We start from the raw sequence: 23,749 nt of genomic DNA, 5'->3' as shown, positions 1-23,749 counted from the left end.
GGATTGCTGACGGTAACCGCGTTAAGTCATTGCCTGCCATTGACAACGATAGACGTCCAATGGATGCTTACTTTTTGCATCATTGCCAGTAACGTTCAATTGCCTTTCACTCAAAATGGATTGGACGTCTAGCGCGGTCAGTGGCAGGAAATGAGTTCAGCGAGTTTTTGATCATTTGAAAAAAAAAAAAAAAAAAATTCTATAGTTTTTATGCATTTTTATTATATAGTGTTTAAGTGTTAAAATATCTACACCAGCTGCTTGGCTGGTTGTGTGGACGGGCCAGTGCAAAAAACCACACCACTGCGCTCCAAACACAAACGCACATACCAGATGATCGTCTTGTGGAGCCTGTGAAAGTGTGGCGGGGTCCGCGAATAATTGTCCACTAGAATTTTTTTTCCCAACTTTTCTCCCAAAATGTATTTAAATTCAAATCATGCAAAGTCCATTGAGTTATGAAACACACTGTGTAAATAAAGATGCACTAAGGCTTCTTTTCCACTCAAATGTTTTATTCATCCTTTGACAGTGTCCAAACTGTATTTACAGAGTAAGAACACTGCAAAAACAAAAATCAGAGTCTTACCAAGAATATGCATTTAGTTTTTACCATTGGATCTCAGCACAACATTCAACATGGTTGATCACAACATACTACTTAGCAGATTGGAACAGTGAGTACAGCTTACTGATACTGTTCTTCAGTGGTTCACGTCTTATTTACATGATAGGGATTTCTTTGTGTTAATCGGAAACCATCAGTCAGAACGAACCAAATTCACGTGTGGAGTCCCTCAAGGGTCAATTCTTGGACCACTCTTATTTAACATCTATATGCTTCCCCTAGCTCAAATTATGGAACAGTAGGGCATCTCCTATCACACCTATACAGATAACACATAGCTTTACATTTCTGTGTTCCCACATGATTCTAGTCCCTTAGTCTCCCTGAGTAAATGCATTCATCCAATCAATGAATGGATGTGCCAGAATTGCTCATTTTCTGGCCAAAAAAGGAAAGGTCAAAGATAAGCAGGCACCTTAGTACAATGTCACTTAAAGCTACAAATCAAGTCAGAAATCTTGGCGTAATTATTGACTCAGACCTAAAATTTGATAGCCATCTAAAGTCGGTCACTAAATCTGCTTAATACCACCTAAAAATATATAGCCTAATTAAGGGGCTTCTGACTCAAGACATGGAAAAACTTATGCATGCATTCATTTTCAGCAGATTGGACTATTGCAACGGTATATTTACAGGTCTTGATTAAAAAATCAGTCAGGAAGCTGCAGCTAGTACAGAATGCTGCAGCCAGAGTCCTCACAAATACAAGGAAACTGGACCACATTACACCGGTTTGAAATCGTTACACTGACTTCCAGTGAGTCAAAGGATAGACTATAAAATACTACTGCTCGTCTACAAAACACTTAATGGCCTTGGACCAAAATACAGTGGGCCAAATAAGTATTTAGTCAACCACTAATTGTGCAAGTTCTCCCACTTGAAAATATTAGAGAGGCCGGTAATTGTCAACATGAGTAAACCTCAACCATGAGCAGGGGCGGACTGGGACTAAAAAGCAGCCCTGGACTTTGACTCAGCCCAGCCCACAAGAATCGCTTTACGAAAGGAAACACAGAACCCCTAGGGGGGTCCGGGAGCATGTCCCCCCGGGGAGAATTTTTTTTTTTTTTTTTTTTACATTTTATTGTAAAATGCATCAATTTCGTGCACTTACAGAGAAAAATTAAGAAAATGTGTCTAGACTGTGACTGTCTGACTTGGGGCGCTCAAAGTACTGCAAGTCTGAACTGGAGTTGGATTCATTTTCTGTACTAGCTCTATGATCAACCTGAATAAACAAATTAAAGAATTTATTTTTCAAAGCAAGTTTTAGGTATCCAATTGATTATAATATATCTCTATATATCTCTGTCTATAAAATGACTTCATTGTTTATGCCATAATTCAGTGGTCTCCAAACTATTCCACATAGGGCTGCGGCGGGCACAGGATTTCATTCTATTTCATTCTAACAAAACAAGACAACACCTCTGCACCGATCTGGTGTCTTACAAGTGGAATCAGTTGATTGCAGTCAGGTGCTGCTTGTTTTAGCAGAAACGTCATTGGTTAAACTGTCTGTACTCGATCGGTTGAAACAAAACCCAGGCCCCACAGCGGCCATTGAGGACCGGTTTGGAGACCCCTGCCATACAAATAATCAATTTCAATGAAAATACAATAAACATTTCAAGACAAATCCTGTATACATAACCTTCATTGGAAAGTATTAACCAGACAACAAAACGATATATAAATGATTAAAAATATATTGTATATCATATCAGTTTAACTACCTAAACTTTAAAGTAAAACTATTCATTTTATTAATATTTTGTTATATTTCTTCTGAATTAATATTGCTATGCTGCGTGTGCATACATTGTTTTACGGCTAAAATATTTTTTCTTAAGAGTGGGATAGTAGGACGAGCATACTGTAACTTGACACGATTGCAAACGGGTACATCGATTAGCTGGCACTAACCCTTTAATTGTCATTTATTTCATTTAAAATGTAGCTACCTGGTGGATAACAATTGCCAGTATACCGAGCAAGTAACCCTCTTCATCCCAATTTACTTGCCCTGCGCTTGTCTGGGGAACTTCCTCCAGCTTACTTCCCTCTTCTTTTCTCTCTCCCTGCACCGGCTGCACGTCAGAGCGGCTGCCGCTCCCTCTCACCATTGCCGGGAGCTGGGCTGTTGTTATCCGACGTGGCCGTTGCAGCCAGACTGCTGCTTGCGAAAATATTTGTCGACTTATGACATTTTAATGCTTCACTCTCCAGTTTAATTTTTTTCTCCCTAACCTTCTCCGCGCCATCCTGCTCTTTTCTGTTTTTTGCCACCACCATCCATATTGTGCATTAACGCTCGTCGCTATTTTGCTTCCACAAGGAAGGAACCAATGAAGGCTACTCTGTGCTTTCTTCGTTCCTAGTCTATCAGATTGGCAGTCAACAGCCAGGCGCATTGCTGCCACCTGTCGGATTGGATGTGAACTGTAGATAATCAGAGGATAGAGGGGATAAAAACAGTGATGTATAATGAATGGCGGCCGCCGGCCGTCCACGGCACCGGCCGTTCTGTGATCCTCCAGAACCCACAGATTACCAGTCCGCCCCTGACCATGAGAGACAGAATGTGGAAAAAAAAAAATCAGAAAATCACATTGTTTTATTCCTAAAGAATTTATTTGCAAATCATGGTGGAAAATAAGTATTTGGTCAATACCAAAAGTTCATTCCAATACTTTGTTATGTACCCTTGGTTGGTAATAAGGGAGGCCAAAGGTTTTCTGTAACTCTTCACAAGCTTTTCACACTCTGTTGCTGGTATTTTGGCCCAATCCTCTATGCAGATCTCCTCCAGAGCAGTGATGTTTCGGGTCAGTCGTTGGGCAACACGGACTTTCAACTCCCTCCACAGATTTTCTATGGGGTTGAGATCTGTAGACTGGCTAGGCCACTCCAGGACCTTGAAATGCTTCTTACGAAGCCACTCCTTTGTTGCCCTGGCTGTGTGTGATCATTGTCATGCTGAAAGACCCAGCCATGTCTCATCTTCAATGCCCTTGCTGATGAAAGGAGATTTTCACTCAAAATCTCTCGATACATGGCCCCATTCATGCTTTCCTTTTCACAGATCAGTCGTCCTGGTCCCTTTGCAGAAAAACAGCCCCAAAGCATGAGGTTTCCACCCCCATGTTTCACAGTGGGTATGGTGTTCTTCGGATGCAATTCAGTATTCTTTCTCCTCCAAACACGAGAACCTGTGTTTCTATCAAAAAGTTCTATTTTGGTTTCATCTGACCATAACACATTCTCCCAGTCCTCTTCTGGATTATCCAAATGCTCTCTAGTGAACCGCAGACGGGCCTGGACGTGTACTGGCTTCAGCAGGGGGACACGTCTGGCAGTGCAGGATTTGAGTCCCTGGCAGCGCATTGTGTTACTGATAGTAGCCTTTGTTACTGTGGTCCCAGCTCTCTGTAGGTCATTCACTAGGTCTCCCGTGTGGTTCTGGGATTTTTGCTCACCGTTCTTGTTATCATTTTGACACCACAGGGTGAGATGTTGCATGGAGTGCCAGATTGAGGGAGATTATCAGTGGTCTTGTATGTTTTTCATTTTCTAATAATTGCTCCCACAGTTGATTTCTTTACACCAAGCGTTTTACCTATTGCAGATTCAGTCTTCCCAGCATGGTGCAGGTCTACAATTTTGTCTCTGGTGTCCTTCGATAGCTCTTTGGTCTTGGCCATAGTGGAGTGTGGACAGGTGTCTTTTATACCGATAATGAGTTAAAACAGGTGCCATTAATACAGGTAATAAGTGGAGCCTTGTTAAAAGAAGTTAGACCTCTTTGACAGACAGATATCTTGCTTGTTTGTAGGTGACCAAATATTTATTTTCCACTCTAATTTGGAAATAAATTCTTTAAAAAAAATCAAACAATGTGATTTTCTGTTTTTATTATTTTTTTCCCCACATTGTCTCTCGCGGTTGAGGTTTTTTTTCCCACATTGTCTCTCGTGGTTGAGGTTTACCCGTGTTGACAATTACAGGCCTCTCTAATCTTTTCAAGTAGGAGAACTTGCACAATTGGTGGTTGAGTAATACTTATTTGCCCCACTGTACATGCTTGATTTGTTAGATTCCTATGAAACAACTAGACCCCTAAGGTCATCTGGAACCGGTCTCCTGTATGTTCCAAGAACAAGAACCAAACAGGGTGAGGCAACATTTAGTTATTATGCTCCTCACTTCTGAAACAGGTTACCTGAAGGTCTGAAGTATGCTCAAACTGTTAGCGCCTTTAACTCAGGGCTAAAAACGCTGTTGTTTAGCACAGCATATCCATAACTATCTATATATTTCAATCTATTTGCTTTCTATTCCTCTTGTGCTTTATCTCCATTGCTGATTTTGAGCATTATGAGTAGTAGTAGTATTTTTTTTTCTCTTATTCTATTCGTGATTAAATGTGATTTTTATGGAAAATCTCCTGTTTCGATTGTCTTTGTTTTTACATTCTACTGATTTAATGTGATTTTTATGATCTTCATGTGATGTAAAGCACTTTGAATTGCCTTGTGTTGAATTATACTATATAAATAAATTTGACTTGCCTTGCCTAGTAAAATCTCATCACACCTAAATCACGGTGCAATCCCTATTTTTTCAGTCAAATCTAAAGCCTCATTTTGAAAGTTACCTTGTCTTGCAGTTCAGTTTTTTTTTTTTTTTTTTTTTTTTTTTACTTTTTATAGGCAAAAAGTAACTAGAAAAGAAAAATCACTAATTTTTTAAGTGGCTATTTTTCTGTGAAGTCTGGAAAAAAAAAATTTGAGGCAATTTCTGTTGCGTTCTACTAGTCACAATTAGGTCTGTCGCAATAACAAATTTTAGCAGTCGATATGTTGTCTAATAAATCATTGCTGATATGCAATATTATTGGCAGTTTTTTTTTATCAATTCAACTGCTAATATAGTGACAATGCAGCCTAATAAATTGGGGTGTGACAAAATATCGAAATGGTGATATATCGTGATACTTTGTATCACAAAAGGTTATTGATATGCTCCTGCCAAGAATCGAGATATCCTTTTAACCCCTACTTGCCAAATGTATCACATTTGATACACTTAAAATTTCATGGTTTTGAGACTAAGAATTTTGAAATATCTTTCCTAAAAAAAATAATGGATGCAAGTCAACTCATGCATCTGCAGGTTCCATGAGAGAGAAAAAAAAACAGGATTTAGCAAGGGTTATAGATATTAGAGCGCTTATTAAACTTTTTTTTTTTTTCTTTTTTACAAATTTGAAAAAAAGGTTTCATTAAGACCTTATTTTTCAAATTTTGTGATTCTCTGACAATTGCTTCATATTGCAGGCATTAAAAAGGTGTCAATGTCTAACAAAATAAAAAATAAAAAGGAACCAACAAGTTGCTAAAATCTTCCACCATAATAGTGTCTCAGTTAACTCTAAGGCTGCATTGACGGTGCATGACACCGAATCCATTTAGACTGGGAACGTTCGTTCATTCGAAACCAGAGCGTGCAGTCATTCTGGCCGATTTTCAGGGCATTTACAGGTCATTTCCTGTTGAGTTTGAGTCACTGCCTATTCATTTGAGTGATTCCCAGGTCACTTCCTGTTCTGTAACTCAAAATAAACAGGAAGAGACCCATAAAATACCCGAAAATCAACAGGAAGTAACTGAAAATCAACAGGTAAATGACCTTAAATAGCCCAAAATTACCTCATTGCCTGGCATTGGCTGCCACTGACGGCCATAGACGTTCAATCAGTTTGAAATGGGAGGGTGGCAGCGAGTTCATTCCCTGCCACCCTCCCAGTTCAAATGGATTGGATGTCTACTAGTGATAAACTCATTCCAATTCACAGCAGAAGCTTGTTTTTCTGTTTGTTGATTGTTTGTAGAATATTCTAGAATGATCTCCTGACCAATGTATCGATATTCGTTCTATTGCCATATCATCGTTATCGTGAGCTTTGTATCGCAAATCGTATCGTATGGTACCAAGAGGTTCCCACTCCTATTAATAAATCACCCATTCAAATGCAATGAATGTTATTCTTAAATCAACACAAACTATATTCATTAAATACTTAAATTTAAAAAAAACACACACAATGCATAACGAGTCATTTGAAAGCTAGCGAAGTCCAGAATATGAAATAGGTGAGAAACCCAATGCCATTTTTGTTCTCTGCCAATTAGAGCCCATCCAAATTCTTTAATTGATCCAAAATGACTGTCATCTTGTCCTTCAAAGTGCAGGCTAGCAAATTTGAAGCACATTCAGTCATTGCCAATCACATTTTTCATAATGGGTGTCATTTTAAAGCTATTCTTAGGGTAGAATCTGAAGTATGTGAGATTAACTTCAGAAAGCTTTATTTACATGTTGAATATGACATTTTTTCATTTTGAAATGTTCACCAGAAGTACGTTCGCTAAGCTGCTAACCGTAAGCTTTACACTTTGTTAAAAAAAAATAAAAATGCACTTCTCTTTTAGTCATGCATGTGGTGTCAGTAATAGATTCTTAAGAGAAAAAAATTGTGCAAATGTTTCAAACCAGTTTTCACGTTTGAAGTGTGACCTTTAAATGAAAATTTTGAGTTTTGGTGAAGACTACCAATGTTTTACAGTTGGCTAAAGTGGTTATTACATTGTTTTTTCCATTAGCCTCAATGTAGCAATGATAACATTTTACAATGTTTAATACAGATGGGTTTCCTTAAAGTGCCTGTGGCACAAAAAACCATGTTTATTTCATAATACATGCGGTATTTTATGCTCCTGAATGAAATGGACCACTTGGATGTGTGAAGAAGTGATCGATATATTTATTAAAAATTTCTAATCCCGGGCTACGAAAATGACAGACTTCTGGCTTCGGTCTCGCATTGAGGAAGAGGGCGCTGTGACGTGTACGGCAGAAGGAGTCCTCTTCACTATATAGCCGTACTGTTGTATGAGAAGGACTAAGGATTCAGCTGATTTTGCTGATTAATTCGTTTATTTTTCGCATCACGCCAGCCAAACGGCTGCAGAAAAATTTTGCTGTACGAGGGAAAGGCATTGTGAGCCTTTTTGGGGTTTCAAAAGGTTCCCATTCACCGGTGGATATTGGCCAAAACAAGTCGTACTACTGTGGGACCATGGGACTTACGAGGAAGTGAGTAAACATCGTGTTTTGTATTATGTCAAATACTGGGATAATTTTAATATGTAGGTGGCGTGCATTTTGTGGATAACATGCTCCTTGTCCCTTCGGCCGACGACCGGCGGCTTGTCACACATCCCCCTGCCGGAAGAGCACTATTCTCGGCTTAATGCACTCTTCATGTGCCCGGTGTTCTGTCAAATTTTCCAACCGATCAGGAATTGCAACTTTATGTTAAAAATAGGTGCGAATACAGTGATTACAAAGTAAACACTACAAACTTTCTTTAAATAAAGGACTACTTACTTTTGATCATGGATGGTCAAAAGCTCTCCTCATACACATATTGTCATGTTAGCTGCATAACAACTGCAGCCGCCCTTCTCCAATGTGTCTCTCGCTGTTTACGACTTCATCGTGTAGCAAAGCATTATTTTGCCATATTCGTGTTAACCATTTGGCAGCTACACGCTCCTCTGACATAGGCCAGTTTGTCCGGCGGTCATTGTGCAGCTGCTTCCCCGCAAACGAGCCCTCTGCCCTCAGCAGGGGAACGACGAGCTCTAACTTGTTTGCCACCGGGCGGGATGCCGATCGGCGAAGACAATTGACAACCCAGTCGTCATGTGAAATTATCCGAGCTAGTTATGTGTGATTTTCCGTTTCGAAGACTTTGAAACATCACTCGTTTCGGGTTAGCATGTCGGTTAGCTGTCACGCCTCTTGGTTTGTTCACATTCTCCGAAGCTGGGCAAGGGAAATGACATAAGCCCGACTTAGGTGGCATAAAATATCGTTCGGGAGGTGCGACAGTAAAGGTGAAGTCGACAGTTTTGACCATTATGGAGTAATGAATAAATGCATTTTTAGTATTTCATATTCCATTTAGCACAAGATTGGTATTTGTCATGACCATGCCATTTATTTAGCTATTGGGGAAAAAATACTTGGATAAAAAGAATATTCTGTAAAAATATTGGAGTAGAGAGACCGAAACAATGACATTTTGCGGCTCTCTTCGCCGCGTTCTGAATAATTCCCACTCAATGGGCTAAATGATAAAAACGATGAGCCCATTCTCCCGCTGACGTCATCACCTGTTGGGGACGCTAGAGCCCTATAGTGGTAGGCGTGGCTAACAGGCAGATTAGAAGACTAATTTCTCGTCATCTGCGCTTTGCTAAATTGTTGTATATAGTCGTATCGTCTCAAAATATGATTCTAATTTACATAATAATGCTATTTAAGGCTTTTTTTCTCCTGTCGTACGCACCTTAATTTGTATGTCTGACCTTTAATTCTAAGGCATGTTGATGAACATAAAACATCTATGAAAGGAACTGGAGTCTCATATGCAACCAACACGCATGTGTGCTGAATGCACTCAGCACACGCAAACACGCTCACGTACTAATGTATCCATGCACGCACCCTCATTTTTATTTACTGTGCGATAACTTGACTTATTGCATATTGCAACAGGCTTGGTCACAATTAAACACAAATGTTAAAAAGGTGCTTATAAAGGACATTCACATTCAAAAATAAGAGGATAGCTGCATTCCACAGCTGAAATGTCACAATATAGTTATACATTTATAGACTGCTATTGCTTATAGAAAAATAACTTAAAAGCAACATCATTCATTTTGATTTAAAAGTTCAAAACATCCCCCGCACACGTGAGTCACCATGCAGAAAACAAGTCATGTTCTGGGAAAGAAAAACACTGATTGACAAGTCCATTTATTATTGTTACCACGCTTATGACATAAGCCTGCTATGCTCAGTCAAGTCCAACACAAAGAAACAAACCCAATGGACAAATGATTATAGAAAAAAAAATTCAACGTAATATAGTGGGAAGAGAAGCAACCCGCAGAATGCTGTGACCTTAAATGACGCAGTGGAAATAATGGCCATGTTTCTCTAGCATGTTTTGAGCAGACCACGCAACACGATAATGAAATGTGACCATGTGAGGTAAGGAGTTGGAAAGCGGGAGGAGCGTGACACTCTGCCGCAAGACGCCTTCCAAAAACAAAATTCTTGCACTCACTCTGATGGCACTCGACACAAACGGAAAGAGAAACAACAAAGTCGCCTCATCATTCCTACTTGTGTTTTTAATTGATGTTCAAGATCAGCACAAACATTGTTGTGGGTGAATGATTCGCCTCTCACAGTCAAATTGGATTGGACGTCTCGCGCCGTCATTGGTACTGAAAGATGAGCATTCACAGCTAGTCCTCCCAGTTTAACTGTTTGGACGTCTATTGTTACCAATGACAGGCAATGATTTGATACAGGGGCAGAATTTAGGGGGGTCCTGGGAGTGTGACCGCACCCCGGCCCGAGCCTCTAAGGGGCCTGGCTTGCAGGCGTAAAGTGGGCGTAGTTGGGCGAGGGGAGGGGCAAACAAAAAGGTAAGATAATGCGATGTGTTAAAATATCTCTGCCAGCCGCTTGACCAGTTGTCTGGAGGGCCCGCAAAAAAATTTCCACTTGCACTTCTCCAGATGATCGTCTTGAGAGGCCTGCGAAAGTGTGGAGGGGCCCGTGAAAAATTCTCCAATAGCCACCCCCAATTGGACGGTCCACTCGAGGGGGGCCCGTTTATGGTAATTGCACCCAGGCCCTGCTCACATTTGTTCCGCCACTGAGTTGAAGAGTATGAATTTAAAAAAATCTTTAGAAAACTTTACGAAAAACTTTAGAGTCATTGGGGGCCATATTCAGATAGTATTTATGTTTTAATTCATTTTAATTTTATCATTTGTATCAACATTTTATCAATTATTTTATTTATTCATAATATATAATTATTAATAATTCAAATATACAGTGGTACCTTAACACACGATATGTGCTGCAACGATTAATCGATTAACTCGTTAACGCGTTATTCGATTTGAAAAAAAGATTCAAATTAAATTTTGTTGCTTCGAGTATTCGTTTAATTAAAGTGGTGTTACAATGGTTTGCACTGCCCTCGACTGGCAACAGTGAATATGACATAACTAATTTCACATGGCTAAATCCAACTGCTCCCTGTTAAGACCAACATAGGCTAAGTTTTTGTTTGAGCCAATTTTTTTTTTTTAATGCATTGGTAGTTTACTTTATAGGTATATTTAGCCATTTTTTGTGGGAATATGTGCTTGAACTATTTGTTAAGAGTATTGTAAAAAAACATGTAGCATTTAAGCCAGCGGACTTTTTCTATATAAGTTAGCTAATTCTTCTTTTGATGTACTTAGATGCTCCTTTATTTTTTTATACTGACTGAAGCTCAGCTCAGTTATTTTATTGTTTTACGTTTATTATCCGATTCCTTGATTATTCAAACTAACTAGTTCATCGATCAATCGACTACTAAAATAATCGATAGCTGCAGCCCGACATACGATCGCATCGACATACAATCCATTCAACACCCGAGGTAAAATTTGACCCGTCATTTGTCTCGACATATGAGGACATGCTAGAAATATGACGATTTATGACAGCGTCTCAATTTCAGTTTTTTCACGCAAGACAGACGCACATGAGAGAAATCAACAAGGGTCCCAAGACGGTTAGTGCAGGTGGTGAAAAAAGGAAAAAGGTGACACTTAGGATTGAAATTAAGATGGAAATGCTTGAAAAATATGAGCGTGGTGTGCACGTCTGGCTCAATACGGCCTGAATATGTCTATGATTTCGACAGTCCTCCTCAGACCCTTTATTCACCAGTCTTTATAAGTTAAGGTCACAATTAATATTATTGTAAAATCGGCAAGAAATTTGTCAGCGTCGTCAGGGTTTTAATCTTTTTTGTCCCAGAACTTGTGCAACACGGCTACTTTCCCCCTTAGCCAACGGTCCGACGCCAACAACAACAGAACATGAAAAGTGAAAGTTAAAAACTCACGATGTCAGACGATGTGTTTAGGAACAGCATGTAAAACACATCCGCCACATTAGAACCCGATTCATTAGATATTATATTATTATTATTATTATTATATTATTATCATCATTCGGAATTGTATCTATAATTTATTAATTTTGCTATGTGTAACTGCCATTTGTAATCGCACCAGCAGTATTTATTAAGGATTTAGCGTAGGTTTTTGGGCTGTGGAAAAAATTAATCCTATTATTTATTCTTAAAGGACAATTCCTTACAAACCACGTCCTTGAACAAATTAAATTTGTATGTAGAGGTACCACTGTATATATAGAATTGAGATCTGGCATCCACATATGACATTTTGGGTCATATAGGCCACACTTAAGATATACTTTATTTTCCCGGTGGGAAACTTTTTCCTGGACTCAGTCCAGCTGCGGTTTACAGAAAAGAGCGGAACAGCAGGCTAAAATTAGACCAAAAATAAACAAAAGTGCAGCAACAGTACTTCATAGAAGTATTATATACATTTACTGTATATACATAGAGCAAGAGAGAGAACTGTAGAGTAAAAGACTTAGGAAACACAGTATATGTACAGCATGTATCTATGGAGGACTATGGGGGAACAGGAATGCAAAAATGAAATAAATACATAATTAAACAAATAATTAAATGTGCCATTAAAATGCTTCCATTTCAATATTTATTTATTTCAATATTTCAACATTTATTAATTTTACTATTTATTTCAATTTAAAAAAAAATATTTTTCACTTTTTATTTATTTATTCCAATTTATATTTCCATTTTTATTTATTCATTTCAATTTATATTTCCATTTTTATCTTTTACAACAATTATTGATTTATTCCACTATACAGTATATTAATTTCTTTCAATTTTTAAATATTTTTTTGTCAACATTTATTTATTTCACTTTTCATTTATTTCATTCCTGCACTCTGTTCTCCGTGTGACCGCATCAAATAATTTTATCTGTCATTGGCTCATCAAACTCGGTGGGCGGGGGTGAACTAGGCGGGGGTTTCGAGTTGAATGAGCCAAGCTACATCGCTCTGGAGTCAAGCTAGTGCTCCATCCATGAGCTGTCTCTCGCGACAAACCGCTGTGTTTTGTAAGCCACGTGCTCAGGGTCCGAATTTCCTGCGTCAGTGTGTTCTGCTGAGGCTAACGTGACCGTTATTAAATCCCAAGAAAGCTGATGCAGAACCTCAGCAATCGTTGCCATGTTGGGAAGGAGCATTATCTTGACTGATTGAAATATTGAAATAAATAATGAAAAATAAATATTGAAATAGAAGCATTTAAACAACACTTTTATTTATTTGTGTATTTATTTATTTAATTTTTGCACTCCAGTGGCCTATACTACGAACCGAGTTCAACCTCCCCAGAAGTAATCCAGTTTACCATCGGGTAACCGGAGTTGACAAAACCTGGTTGTCTAGTTTGTGGTCAATCGGTGCTACGATGCTGATTATGAGGTTGATTAGTCGAACCTGTGTCAACCCAGTCAGAGTTACTGCGCGTTCACATAAAAGGGGGCGGTGACCAGAGTCAAACACTACTTGTGACGATGGCACGGGCACCTTACTTCACGGAGGAGGAATGCGCGATGATCATGCGGAATTATGAGGAATTAAAATCCCTCACCGCGAAATCCAACACCGCTTCGGCGAGTAGAGCGCAACGGGTCTGTTGACAGCGAATTTACAGATCATGTGATTTGTGAATGCGTCAATATGCCAGTTTACTTATGTCCATGAAAAGAAATAAAGCCTGCTGTCAGGACAATAAAATAAGATTTGGTACATTAATAGTAAGAAATAATTGTCACGCATCACCACACGAAACAGGATGATTGTATGTTTAGTCCCCTTGACTGTACGAATACATATGTTCTTTTTTTTAAGTTTGGGCCTAAAAAATCCAGCCCGACCCGACCCGAGTCCGATCAATAAACTTGATTTGCAGGCACGAGCCCGACAAAAAAAAAAACAAAAAAAATTATGTTATATTTGTGAGGACTCAGGAGAAGAAGGAAATGCGGGGATGCCATGCGTTGTTGCGTAAATAAAAGCCCGTCTTTTGTAACGATTTTTCACAGTTAAACAAGACTGTAAGATGCATATTCAATAAACATTTATATCTTTTATATTTGTGCGTCTGTCCTATCAGTGGATTTGACATTTAATTTAATCTTTTCTCAATGTTTAAATAGTCTACATATTTCTATGATTATTATAAATGCATCAATTTGAAGCGTTTCCATACCCCACTCCGAATCGCACGGCATACAGTGTTCTTACGCAGATGTTCAGCATCACCGATGGAATACATATATTGTCCCTGGCGAAAGAGCGCACGGACAGGCACACACAATCTGCGCGGTTGTGAGGGCCTGACTCTGCGGGTTACATTAGTGATGTCTGCCTAGATCAGTTGGCACAGGTGAAGAATTCCCTCAGCTGAAAATCTATATCTTTCATGGAAACATCTTCCGGGTACGCCAGCGGATTCTGGCGGTCCCGAAATACCCGTGGCCTCCGGAGAGAGCCCCTCACAATCCGCGCGCCAATGTCGTATGGGTCGTCCAAGTACGCTGTCATTGTCAGGAGGACACGTCCGCGGAGGAGTGCTGTTTAAATAGAGCGTGGTTAATTGGAATCCTGATGTTAAGCAAGATCTAACTCTGACACGACCAGGTTTGGCGTGTGGCGTGTGTTGCCATGGCAACACTTCTCGGTTCCAACATATCCACCTTTCGTAGTCTCGCATAGCCGCGAACTTACTTCGCACGTGATAATGTTACTCTCGAAGTTACCCTGCTAAGCCAGAAAACCGGCTTCGTAGTATAGGCCACTGGTCCTCCATATTATGTATCTGTATGTATGCATACCTGTCAACCCGCAGCCATTGGCAATCTCATTGGACAGAATCTTACAATATTGCAAGTGCCATGGCAATCAATAACTTTTGGGAAGATAATATAAGTGAAAAAGGACAACAACAAAAACAACAACAAAAAACGAAAAAGAAAAGCTCATGTAATGTGACGTATGCAACTCTACCATGTTAGACTGTGCGTCCCTGGCTGTAGGGGTACGGGTATTGATAAGCATATGCTTTTCCCGTCTGCCTTTGTCTTCGGTTTCCTTTCTTCGGGCAAATTATTCCACATTTTGTGACTGTCAAAGATTTCTTTCTTTCTTCGGGCAAATTATTCCACATTTTGTAACTGTCAATGATACCGATGATGATGACAATAAGCATTTTATTCATTCATTCATTCATCTTACAAATAATGACGTATGCCCTTACAAATTGGTGACTAATCTTACAATGTTGTATATAGCGTGCAATATGAAACAAAAATAAAACTCAATTTTTAAAATAATATGAATTTATTGGTAATATTGTAACATATAACCTGGTGCAATCAAAGAACAATCAATATCTTCAGCTATAACATGATTACGTACTAAAATCTGACTTTTGTTATAATTGTATGTAGCATCTTGGCAATTTCTATCATGGCTGCACTACATGGCACTTCAACTCGCAATTCAGTTTGACTTGAAGGTAATTCGTTTCATCATTTAAAGATAGATTCAAGTCAAGATTTTGCCTATTTAGGAGTATTTTAGATAAAAAGTTACTTAAGTTCGCTAGGAAGGTTCACTACAACAGAGCCTTTCTGAGAAGTCTACTGCTTCAAAATGGCGGCTGTTTATTAACGCCGCCGTCTGTCATTTCGCATGTAGTTCTATATTGAATATTGAAGCCACTTAGCCTAGCATCGCGTTTGCTACAGTGTCACAAAAAAAACTCTTTTCTCTCAGTGTCTCTGACTTTTCCCGCGTCATTCAACCAACGTAGTAATGCATCGTAACGCACATCGTCTCATTGTCGAAATGGTGACAAAATCCAAACGGAGAAAAAAAAACTAAATGTACGAAAAACGTACAGATTTTGAACGTACTGCACATTTAAAAACCAGTGCTCCCTTGTACAAATTATGCCAAAACTATACAACTTGACAGGTATGTGTATGTATGTATAAGGATCGTACAGTATTGTAAAGTGTAAACTAATTGAACTATACCCCACATTTATGAGTATTACACTATTGTTCTTATACGCCAATAGTTATTTTTGGTTGTTATAGTGATTAGCAGCTGGGGATCTTAAATCTGCTGTAAGCAGTAGCTAAAACTAGCAAATACTAGTTAATACTGTTGCCGACAAGATCAAAAATGTGATTTCCCCGCACAGGTAGAGTATGTGGACACCAGGTCTTTTGGGAGTTTTATCTGTGTTTCTATTTTTGCTTTTACTCTTTTGTTCTGTGTCTTTTAATTTTTTTACATGGTAATGTACACTTTGAGTTTTGTTTTTCAAATGTAAAGTGCGTTATATATAAAATGTATTATTATTTCATTTGTATTTTTTTAATGACCCAAAAAATTTACTTGCCAAAAAAAAAAAAAAAAAAAAAAAAAAAAAAAAAAAAAAAAAAAAAAAAGAGTTAAAAACATTGGTAGGAAATATTTTTTTCAAATTTGAGCTTGGATTGCCTCAGTGTCCTCCAACTAGAGAATTCGGATGCTAGGTTTGGGCATCTTTGCTTGGACTGCTACTACTGCAAACCGATAAATACGACATACAGTAAACAGCCTGGGCTAGTCCTGTTGAGTCACTGTGGCTGCTTTTAGATTTGCCATCTCTCGGGTTTTAACCGTTGAGGTTTGATGCGTGAAGTCAGAGGGGAATTCAGCACCAGCAATGTGGAGACGTGGGCATGACATAAGCCCCATTACTGTGGTTCCCTGCTTGTATAATGTTTTCATGGCAGACAGGCTGGCTGAAGCTCAAGTGCAGGAGACAAAAGACAGACTGACTGAAAGAACAAGACAGAGGGAGGGAGGGAGAGCTCAAAAGGCAGAACGGGTTTCCCTGACTTCCCTCTGCCAAGGATTCCCTCAGAGTCAGGCTGGACTGCGTCAACTCCAAGGCTTGCCCGGGCACATTCCTGAATAGTGATTTCACCTCAAGCTGCGTCCCCACAACACCTCCACACCTCCTGCCTGTGGGCCCAGACAATGAATAAAAACCAGCTTGTTTACACCCAGCAGAAACGTGTTTAATGCCAAGGAAAAGGGGGAAACACTTCCTGGAGATGGTCGCCAACAACAGCAGAAAGCTCGTTTCTGTGTCCACGTCATTGGAAGGAAAAGCGGGAAACCTGACATATTTCTTTCAGCGCTGCACATTGTTTCATTGCTTATACAGTTGGATTCTATTTGCTTATCCATTTGCAGTCTGACAAAGTCGTCGGTGGATTATCAGAACCCAAAAAAAAATTTCATACCAATTCTTAACTCGATAATCGATACCATTAACAATACTACATGAAATAAAAAAACATTTTTTTAATAAACTCTTTCAGTGCCATTAATATGGATAGATGTCTAATCATGTGGTTTAAAAAAAACCTCATTTAAAGACTTAAGTTTTTAAGAGCCACATGATAGATGTCTAATAAAACTCATTTAAAAATTTAATCTAGTTTTTAAATATCAATACTATGTTATTAGTTTTTGCACTACCAAAGGTCACCAAAACGTTGTTATGGTGTATCATAGACTTCATGTATTGATGGGACACGGGGCGCGGGGACGATAAATAGGGGGCCTGCGTTGTTGGCGAGGCCGTCAAAGCTGACCGAGTGGAAACACAGAGCTTTTTTCGTTGAAAATTCTTGTGAATGCTTAAATCCCTTAATTCTTTATAGATATGGACTAGAGCTGTCCCGTCTAGTCGACGTTGTCGACGTCATCAATGACGTAAATGCGTCGACGGGCAAAACATACCGTCGACGGGTAATGACTGGTTTAAAAAAAAATTACATGCCGATAAAGTTTAGAATGGCAGGCGCTCGCGATGCAAGCGGTTGTTACTAACACCCCCAAGGGGGCCGTTGTTATTTCAATGTGACTGGCATTGTCAGATTGAGCAAAGAGGAAGAAAGTGGGCGAGCGAGAGAGAGGAGTGAGATCGGTGAGTTGGGGAAGTGCGCGGGTAGCGCGGAGTTCAGTGGCTGTACCCCCTATGTTTTTGTTTTGGTTATCCATAAAGAGGCATCCGATGCCTCTCGGTGTTTTTATGCACGCCGCCGTCTTCCTGAGGAGGAAATCGGACGAACCGACGACAACGAACCCAGTGAATCGCCGGTTCAATCCTTACTACGGCGAGGAGTTGAAAACACCGCCAATTACCAAAAAGGGCAGAATTGGTGACACGTGAAAGCGGCATAAAGCCAAAAAAGCAGACCAGAATAGCCAGAGCCTGGAATTAGTTCAACGAAAATACGGAGGGTGCCACCGTGTGTACTCTTTGCTAACCTGAGCTCGCATACCACGGTAGCGCGTCGGCTATGAACGAACACTTGATGCGCCATCACCCAAGTGTAATTTTAAGAAATAACAAGCTAGCGGCTTGTAAATCCATACAACTTTCTAACGATTTTTTTGATGGAAGTTGCCTTTATGTGTGCCGTATCAACGTGCATTTTTATTTAATAAAATAATATATATATATATATATATATATATATATATATATATATATATATATATATATATATATATTTTTTTTTTTTTTTTTTTATTATTATTATTAAATTCATTAGGATCATGGAAGCTCCCACTTGGGGAAAATATATACATATATCCTGCATAAACATAATATAATAAAAATATATATGGAAACAGCACTGGCCTGCTTACTGTAATCCATGACTGCACTAATGTTAGTTACTTTATATTATAAAGTATTATTGTGTATATACTGTACACAAAGTAGCATACTATAAAATTAATACTATATATTTAATTTTTGTTACTGTGAGTGTGTGTGCCTTTCATTCAAAATAATTGTGGTAATATTTTAGTGTGTCCTCTACTTTATCTATTTTTAGGTTAAAACAAACAAAAGTTGAACAGTTTTTCCCCTCCCTTAAAAATGCGGAATGCACACCAGAAAAAACGTCTGAACTCACACAAAGTATTCTGAAAATGGTTGTCCGGGACATTGCAAATCATTATCACATTTGCAACAATATAGACAATGACATACCACAAAAAGAGGAAGAATTGTTTTGACTCCTGTTAAAGAGGTGAAGTCACAGTGTTTCCGTTTACATTTGTTTTTGCACTAGTTAATGCCAGCAGCATTTGACCTCATTGTTTGTGATTTATTATTGATATTTATGTTATGTATTTATACGTTAATAAAGAATTTAGGTGTTCCAAAATGCGTTTTGTGGATTAATAAGCTTCAACAAAAAATTCATTAATAAAGTAGTAAAAAAAAAGTATTGGATTAGTCGACTAATCGTAAAAATAGTCTGCAGACTAATCGGGAGGAAATTAGTCGTTTGGGACAGCTCTAATATGGACGTAAAAAAACGTCTCGATTCTGGGTTAAAAAGCAATAAAACCGTGCAGTTAGCATTCATTTTACGTAAATATACCAAAGCACAATGCTAATCTTATAGTAATTGTAGCTAGCGGCTGCCTGATGTGAATGAGCTTTTCCGGTGAAAATTCTTGTGAATAAATGTTTAAATCCCTGAATTCTTTATAGATATGGACGTAAAACAGTCTTGATTCGTGGTTAAAAAGCAAAAAAAAAAAAAAAACGTGCAGTTAGCATTTATTTTACATAAATACATCGAAGTACAATGTTTGTCTGTTAGTAAATGCAACTAGCGGCCGCCTGATGTAAACAGAGCTTTTCCGGTGAAAATTCTTGTGAATAAATGCTTAAATCCCTGAATTCTTTATAGATATGGATGTAAAACAGCTTCGATTCTTGGTTAGAAGCAAAACAAAACAAAAACCAAAAAAAAACGTGCAGTTAACATTTATTTTACATAAATATTGCGAACTATGATGCCAATGCAGTAGCGGCTAATTTCTCCCATTGATTTTTTTCACAACGTTTCAAAATGCATGCATGGTACGAAAAATATAATAATTACCTTGAATCCTCAAACAAATCACTCCTGAGACAATCCTTTCTGTTTGTATTCGTTACAGCTTTCATACTTTTTCAACAGAAAGCCGGCATTAGATCGCTGCGTGTATGTTTGTGACTAGCTCCTCTTGATGTCGGCGGGCCCCTACTTGAATGCGAGGCACAGCGCATGACCGATCTGACCCGTGAATGCATTATGAAGTCTATGGGTGTTTGGCTTTTGCACTACTCTTGATAGTAATGGAAGACTTTTTGCATTTTCCTTGTCAACTCACTTGCTGCCATTGACGACCCTAGACGTCCAATCCATTTGAAGTGGGAGGGTTGGGTTATGATAAAATCATTTTTACAAGTTTCAAATTAATTTTAAGAAACACATTACTGGATGTCTATCATGGTCAATGGCACTGAAAGATTTTATTTAAGAATGGATTGGACGCCTACTAGTGACAAACCCAGCTAACTTTTATCGTCAATGGCTGATAGAACTTGATGTCTCAAGTTGTATGAGCAGTGAAAAGTTTTTAAGTAAGTTCATTATGTGTGCATGGAAAAAGCCTCTTCAGTTTAGTCAGTCATTCACGGGAATGTAAAACACACCTATAAATAGCATGACAGTAAACCCCTAATAGCAATTGCACACAAATGTATTAGAGCTTCCTATATCCACTTCTCGTGAACAAACATTCTGAAATGCATTAACGTGATCACAATTGAATTGAAAATGTTTCCAATTTCCTTCCTAACATTTACAGAGTCTATGAAAATAATGGGCCTGTCTTCAAGTATCTTTAAGCATCCTGGCCACATACGCTAGCTTGCAGATGATGTGTTGCTAAGCCACTTATCATTTCTTGGCAGCACAATGAAACTCAGGAAATATGCCTGTCACTCACAATGCGAAACCTCAAACACTAAACATATAATTGGATGACCAAACACATTCATAAACGGCAATTGCTTTCAGAGTTTTGTTGGTTAATTACAGTAAAACGTTTTTCCTAGCGAATGCTTAAAACGGAACAAAAACATAGGTTATTCAAAGAAAATCACAATTAAAACAAATTCCGCCCCCATTCCTAAACATCTCATCAGCCCAGAGGCATGAAAAAGCCCAAAAGAAGTGAGTTGCATGCATGCCCTTTACTGGCTAACTCGGAAACCACAGGAAACAAGAATTCCGCAATTAATTCATATCATTAAACCTTTTTTAAAATATTAGCCTCATAAAGATCTCATTTTTGAGGGCCATTGATGGCGCTAGACAAATTTGCTGCAAGCCCCTTACATCGAGTGTTGGGAATAACGGCGTTATTTTTTCAGTAACGGGGTAATCTAACTAATTATTTTTTCCGCCGTTACAACACCGTTACAGTTACTGACGGTCAAAAGCGGTGCGTTACTTACTCTGAATAAATTGAAGAAACTACCAGCCGTAGCGAGTCTACTCTGCTCTGTTTATTTGTCATCCAAGACTTGGGGTACGTTCAGGTTCGAGAATAGCACACGTGTTTTGTTTTGTGCTTTTTCTTAGCAAAGATATACCACACAGGACGTGCTGGCACTCAGTTTCTTTGATAGCACATATAACTTCAACATTAACACAAACGTACGGCTCTCGGCAGGCCGTGTCTCTAAGTCACTCCTGCATCATGTGAGCAAAACAATATAGGCGCCGTGTGCACTTTAGGGTGCCTTGGATAATTCAGTATCAGAATATTACAGCACGTACCTATTATAACTCCAGGCTGTTTGTCCCTGCTCATTCAATTAGACAATGCTTTCCAAAGCTTGCTAGCGTTTCTGTTTTTGCTACATCTGAATGCTAGCCTCATTCCCATCCCCCACTGTCAGCCAGCAAGAATGCTGCATCCATCTTGAGGATGGCAGACGCTTTGAGGGTGACGGGAGGAGTAGGGGGACGAGGCTACTTGAATGCACCCCCTGGATAGATGCGATGGAAGTGATTGTGATTGGCTGAGGGTTGGAGTCATGTGTCATGGTAAGCCAATCAGAGCTGGTGTTTTCACACACAAACCGGAACAGCGCGTGCAGCAAACACACACACGCAAAACAGATGCAGAGGGATATGATGGCAGAGCATTCAGAGGAAAAATTGTCCTTTACAAGGTGGAGATATAAACACTATTTCAAGTCAAAATACTTGAAGTACAGTAGGCTATGTCTACTTGACCAGTTGTCTCAGGTTGTGAGTGTTAGATTTTATTGATTAAACTCACTTTACATTGTTTAATGCTGATTGTTATTTTATTATATTGTTTACTGTTTATTTTTGTTGCACTTCAAGTGTAGGATAAATCTGTTGCTGGTGAGGTGCAATAAATATTACAAGGTTCTATAACACAACTACCTGTCTGTTCTTCTCTATTCAACTGACTCGAATACTGCTCAGAAAATTTAAAATTCTTTGACATACAGCAACTTCTTTTTAAAGTAACGAGAATAATTACTTTCCCTGGTAACTAGTTACTTTTACAATAGAGTAATTCAGTTACTAACTCAGTTACTTTTTGGAAGAAGTAGTGAATAACTAGAACTAATTACTTTTTTAAAGTAACGTGCCCAACACTGTTCACATCACATTGGATTTGACATCTAGTCCTGTCAATGGAAGACAATACGTTAAGCTATGATTGCAATAGAGCCGGGCGATATACCAAAAATTTACCGTTACAGAGATGATACACGATGACCGACGCAATTGTGACCATGTCGGTAAATTCGTTTTTTTAATGAAACGAGAAAATTAAAGACTTTTCCACCCGCTTTGACTACAGTATGTGTTGTTAGGCTATGCTCATTCCCCTTTAAGAAAGTACAGCCAGTGTCTTTACGTGCGAAATCACATAGCTATCAGAAAATCAAACAAACAACAGAAGCACGCTGCTATCAACTGGTACGCAAACGCTACAAGTGAACGTGATGGAGCCGCATAATAGTTAAACGGCTATCGGTAGCCAGCCAACAGGCACTTCGAGTGTAGCATTAGTCGACACTCAGAGTGTAGTGTTGGTGCATGACGTCAGTTGTCTGGAAGTATTTTTGATTCGAGAAGGATGACGAATCACGGAGCCCTACATCAGTTTGACGGTCCATTTCATAGACAACAAGTTGGAGCTGCGCACCTGGGTACTGGAAACAGCCTATTTCACGGATGACCACACTGGTAAAATGATCACTCAGGCCCTGAAACAAATGTTCTCTGTGTGGGCCATCACCACCGACAATGGCGCTCACGTTGTCAAAGCAGCTGAACTCAATGAATGGATGCGGGAGCAGCGCTTTCGGCACAGACTGCACCTGGCAATCAGTATGTCGCATTATTTTGTATTTGTGTGCGTGTGACTTCTCTGCTTTTATGATGGTACAATTTACAATGGATCAGCTCAGCATTCAGGCTAAAGTATAATCCAACAGTGTAGCCTATAATATGACCGTTTAATGGCTACTGCTATTTCTCTGTCTGTGCTTGCTTTATTCTGTGTCATTACTGCCATCATAAAATCTTAAATGTTTAATGCGTAATGTGTGTGTGCATGCATGCGCATTTCAGAAAATGCTCTGAAAAAAAACAGAAAATGGTTAACATGCTCGTCTTTCTTAGTAGTGACTTGAATTCAACACTACTTTGTTGAATGATCATGTCATAGCAGCCATTAACAAGTCGTCTGATATTCGGTCCTCTGTTTGAAGTGCACTGTTCAAGCCCCGCTTGTTGCAAGTCATTTGTGTTTCAATGACATTTTTGCACACTGGCCACAGCAAAATTTACAATGTTGTACATTTTTAAGTCATACACGTCGTTATAATTTTTAAGTCATACAAGTCGTTATTAATGTTTGTACTTGAATGCTTATTGTGTACAAGAGATTTTTATATACTTAATGTTTACATTGAATGTACATTTGTGAAATATGTCACATTGAAAGCTGGTAAATAAATTAATGAGAAACAGTTACTAGATAGCAATGTGATGACGCGTTTGGGCT

The 23,749-nt window shown here is 38.9% G+C and overlaps 1 protein-coding gene across 2 annotated transcripts in view; it reads right to left on the bottom strand.

Annotated features, from left to right (window-relative positions):
- The window catches only part of atp2a3 (ATPase sarcoplasmic/endoplasmic reticulum Ca2+ transporting 3), a 117,787-nt gene that overhangs the window by 75,542 nt on the left and 18,496 nt on the right, over positions 1-23,749 (bottom strand). The window lies entirely within an intron of this gene.

This window comes from Corythoichthys intestinalis, chromosome 18, assembly GCF_030265065.1.
Source record: "Corythoichthys intestinalis isolate RoL2023-P3 chromosome 18, ASM3026506v1, whole genome shotgun sequence".
Classification (NCBI taxonomy): domain Eukaryota; kingdom Metazoa; phylum Chordata; class Actinopteri; order Syngnathiformes; family Syngnathidae; genus Corythoichthys; species Corythoichthys intestinalis.
The sequence above is the reverse complement of the archived record's forward strand: the minus strand, read 5'-3'. Positions and strand labels throughout refer to the sequence as shown.